The following is a 4968-nucleotide window of genomic DNA, read 5'->3' as shown; positions in this document are numbered from 1 at the left end:
GAATGCGCAAATGTGGCGATTTTCTCATTGTGTACCCAGGTGAAGTCGGTGTTCGACCGGTACAAGCGTGCGCGCTTCGGCTGGGCCATCGACCGCATCGAGAAGGCCGACCTGTACGACACCTGCCGGGACCCTGCGCTGCCTGGTGGTTACCCGCTCACGCGCACCGTGCGGAAATTGATTCGCGCCCAGCCGGCTACAGTGATATGATGACATATACGTCAGTCCGCCAATTCATACATCCGAACTACCGAAGTCAATTAAATCAGGTTCTTATCTAGGTCGCGAAGTCACGCCCTACACAGTCTGGAACATGTTCTTTCGCAGTATTGCTGCGCGGTTACGCTCAAGCTGCATGCAAGCGCTCAGTGCTTTCGGTTGCAACCGAGAAATAAAACAAACAAACAATTTTTTATTTATTCATACTGCGATCTTATACAAGACCTTAGCAGGATGGGCACACAATATGCAAGTAAGGAGCCGTTGGAAACAGCCAAGATAATTCCAAAAGAAGTCATAAATCAATTCATAAATAAATCATAAGTCAAGATCAAGGAAAAATATGCATAAACACAAGGCACCAATGCAACACCAGGATATAATGTAGTACAAACGATGTTAAAAAATTAAAGATAGCTTTCAAACATTTGTAGTGACGTTTGTGATACTGCATCATTATTAAGACTATTCCAATCTGTAATCGTTCTGGGGAAATAAGAATACTTATATAAAGGAGTTAATTCTAGCGTTTAATGGTGTCACTGTAAAATCGTGCCGTTGTCTTTTGTTATGTCCAGAGGAGTACGATATAATGTTGGATGTGTTCAGATTGTATTTACCTTGGAGTAATTTTAAAAAGAATTTTAAACGACAGACACGGTTTCTATGAGAGACTGGAAGCAAACCACTTTGATTAAGTAGATGGGTGATAGATGAACGGCCATATGAGTTATGAATAAACCGTACTGCTTTCTTTTGAACTCTCTCTAAGTTAGCAGTGTTAGTTTTAGTGAAAGGATCCCAGATTATGACGGCATATATTCTAACATGGAATAATGGTGTTATATGTGAGAAAACGTACACTAGGGGGCGTGAGCTTCAAAGCACGTCGAAGGAAAAAGAGTTTGCGGACGGCGTTAGCGGTGACGTTATCCACATGTTCTGTCCAGGAGAGGTTTTTACAGATCCGAAGCCCTAGGTACTTGTAGCTGTTAACTTTAGAAAGATCATTATTATTAGTAGCATAGTTAAATATGAGAGGCTTCCGTTTCTGTGTTATGCGCATGAACACTGTTTTATCATAACACACATTTGTCATTTGTCACACCGAGATATTACTTTTACAAAATCGTCGTTACCCGCCGTGGTTGCTCAGTGGCTATGGTGTTGGGCTGCTGAGCACGAGGTCGCGGGATCGAATCCCGGCCACGGCGGCCGCATTTCGATGGGGGCGAAATGCGAAAACACCCGTGTACTTAGATTTAGGTGCACGTTAAAGAACCCCAGGTGGTCAAAATTTCCGGAGTCCCCCACTACGGCGTGCCTCATAATCAGAACTGGTTTTGGCACGTAAAACCCCATAATTTAATTTTTTTTTTAAATCGTCGTTTAACCTGGCTTGATCCTCAGTAGTATTAATGTTTTCATACAGCACACAATCGTCTGCGTACAATCTGATAGAAACCGAGATATTAGAGACAATTTCATTGATAAAAGTCAAGAAAAGAAGCGGCCCAAGAACGGATCCCTGGGGAACAACAGAATAGAGTAAAGTTTATTAGAGAGGTTTAGCTTGACCGGTAATCGGGTAAAACGCGGGTGGACCGGGCGTTGGGGCGTGTTGGCGGAACCGTAAACGTGAGCGGCCTGTATAGTGCTGCCACCTGATGGTGCAGAGCTCAAACAGACAAAAACAGCTAATAATGCAATGACCAAATGTATCCTACTTCGCTGCTGGTGCAAATTTTCAGCAGTGGCGTAATCGTGTTGCTGCCGAAAATTTACACCAGCAGAGAAGTAGAATACACTTGGTTACTGCAATATTAGTTGTTTTTGTCTGTTTGAACTCTGCGCCACCAGGTGGCAGCACCATACAGGCCACTCACATTTACGGTTCATTGCCTCCTTGATAAACTCGAGGAGGCTATGGCCCGGTCCGCCCGCGTTTATCCGATTACCGGACAAGCTAAACCTCTCTATTATGCGAAACTTTGTCGAATGCTTTTTAAAAATCCGTAAATATAGCGTCAGTCTGTTTTCCTTCGTTTATTGCCGCTGCAAAATCATGTATGGCTTGGACTAGCTGAGTATTAGTAGAATATCCTCGTCTAAAACCATGCTGTGCATTGGTTAAAAAGTTATTTTGCTCAAGAAAGTCGGCTGTATGTTAATATGGTCCTCCTTTCGGAGGAAAGTGGTCATAACACGAAAGTGAAACGTGTATTCTAATGACTAGCGGCACCTTCGTTGCACATTCACAAATACAATCCAATAAATGTGCACAGCATTTTATTAACATGATTATCACTTACGATAGCTCATGCACTTTCCGAGGACTATCTACCCATCTGTCTATCTACGTCTCTGCCATTTTCCCGCCAACTTGGGTCACTGGATATGTGGCTCTGAGTACGTGGCACTGTTTAGTCAACCTCGTTGATGCCAACTTTGGGTTAGTTGACAGTTAACCTGCTTCACGCCAACTTGCGGTGTTGCTGGGTATGTGCCAGTGCTTATGTGCCGCTCTTCCATGAACCTCTTTCACCCCAACTTGGGTCACATGGGTACAGAAAGGTATGCGCCACACTGATCAATTAACCTTTTGATTGTCGATTTGGGACGCCGGGTATGTACAACCTTTTTGTAACCTCTTTATGCGCAGCTCTTAATTGTACGAACCTCATCGACGCAAACTTGGGTTACTGGGTATGAGCCGCAGGATTTGTACTACTGCTCTTCAATGAGCAAAAAGCGATTTTAATTACTCCGGTGCTGGGCGGAGTCGAAGCCGCGTTATATACAGGGTCCCCGAACTATCGTGCACCGAGATTTAAAAATATGCAATATGCCACGTAGCTGGAAAGAACCAATGTAACGTTTGCCGTCGCTAGGAGATATTCAGATTATTTGCATTCAGCCTAATTACATAATTAGTCATTAATTATTCAGCTTCTCAAATATTATAATTAGTGCCAATGAGAAAATTGCAGAGCAACACGAAAAAAAGCCGGCAGATCCCACTCCCTGTGGGAACCGATGTTATGCGAAGCAGTGTGCGGGAAGCCTATCATATTAACGAAACGAAGGCCCATGAGAGCACCAAGATGTAGGCGGCGCTTTCATGACCTACATGACACGCATGTCATGACATTCATGTAATGGGTCCTCAGGAGTCCCTTTAGCTATACCTAAGAGACTTATTGAGGCGAAAGCCTTAGTCATGCTCATGACTTATGACTTCGACCATCAACCTTTAGCCTTTTCCTTCACTTAGTGGCCACGTCCGAACCCATTTCAGTGGTTTTTGAGCATTAATCTTTTTTCGCTGCGTCATTATCATTTTTGCTAAGACATGCCCATGATTATGACTTCTACCATCATCCTTTAGTGTTTGCTTCACTTCGTGCCCACGTCCGAATCCATTCCAGTGGTTTTTTGAATGTTTAATCTTTTTTGGCTGAGTCACTGTCATGTTTGCTCTGTCATGGTCATGACTATGACTTCTACCATCATCCGGTCGCCAACAGTCGGGAGACCTAAATCGGTGCCGTGTCGGCCTAGTGTGAATAAGCCTTAAGTGGTTTGTTATGAGAAAAGGAAAGGTTAGCGCTACCTTCTCAAGCCCTTGAAGGAGCACGGCTCATCGCCAACAGGGAGGGGTGAGTGGAAGAAAAGGAGATCGCGACTGGCCGCTCGGCGCTCGAGGCACTTTATGTGCGTTTATGTGAGGGGGGAATTGCGGGCACTTTTTAGAATAATGCCGGGAAAATTGTCTCAAATAGGAAACTTTTGTGCATAGGAATGAAAATTCTTCTGCAAGGTAGGGAATCACTGGCTGTGGCACGGCCGTGCTGCGTTTTCGTCGATGAATCGTCGAGCGGCTGTAGCTGTGGGACTGGTGGCTCAAAGAAAGCGATAACACGCAATAAGGCGAACTTTCTACAGTGATTAATGAAGCTTAACGCACCATGCAGTTTCGAAGGGGTCAATTATGGAGGGGGAAAAAAAAGAATTTTTTTTCTTTATGGGTTAGTTGGCGTCAGCCAATCAGGAACAAGATTACGCGATGCATTTGCTCTGACTACACTCTACAGTGAATACTCCGCGTTTCACCGACAGAAAAGTATGCAATTCCGTATGCAAGTGTTTGCAGCTGCGGCGACTTTAGTCAGTACTTTCTCTGCTTCAATGCACCCGGACGTTGGACAGCAGGCTGGACGGTCTCAGAATCGCAGCAATCCGTCGGCGTCGGTGGTTCAGTGGTAGAATACTCGCCTGCCACGCGGGTGGCCCGGGTTCGATTCCCGGCCGACGCAGTTTTTTTTTTTTTTTCATAGCGAGTAAACAAGGCTGCTTTTTGTAATCTTTAGTGTGGCGGTGGCGTTGAGATGTAATTATCAGTAATTATAATATAAAAGTTATCTTGCATGTAATCGCGACTTCTTTAACTAGTAATCCGCCAGATTTCGAGAAGCAAAAGTCGCCAGATCTCCGGAATAAACGAGAACGAAACTCTCGTGACTGCCCGAAGTGAAAGCCCCTCGATGAACAAAAGTAGCGCCACCCTTTGAACTTTGCCGCCATCGCGCCCGCTCGCCGCCATTCTTCCCCGGGCCTCGAACTGCGCGACCCTTTTTTACTACCGCCGTCACGTGTAACCGCGCGCTTATGATTTCCTCTTTTTTTTTTTCCTCCCAAGACACGCTTTGTTAAAAGGTTATCCGGCGCCATTTCTGCTACAATTGCATA

At 44.9% G+C, this 4968-nt stretch overlaps 1 non-coding gene across 1 annotated transcript; it reads left to right on the top strand.

The window, feature by feature from the left end:
- The first annotated feature begins 4464 nt into the window (after positions 1-4464).
- Positions 4465-4535, top strand: Trnag-gcc (transfer RNA glycine (anticodon GCC)). The gene has a single exon. It is a non-coding gene; the product is annotated as a tRNA-Gly (tRNA).
- The last annotated feature ends 433 nt before the right edge of the window (positions 4536-4968 follow it).

The sequence above is a fragment of the Dermacentor silvarum genome, chromosome 4 (assembly GCF_013339745.2).
Source record: "Dermacentor silvarum isolate Dsil-2018 chromosome 4, BIME_Dsil_1.4, whole genome shotgun sequence".
Classification (NCBI taxonomy): domain Eukaryota; kingdom Metazoa; phylum Arthropoda; class Arachnida; order Ixodida; family Ixodidae; genus Dermacentor; species Dermacentor silvarum.
The sequence above is the reverse complement of the archived record's forward strand: the minus strand, read 5'-3'. Positions and strand labels throughout refer to the sequence as shown.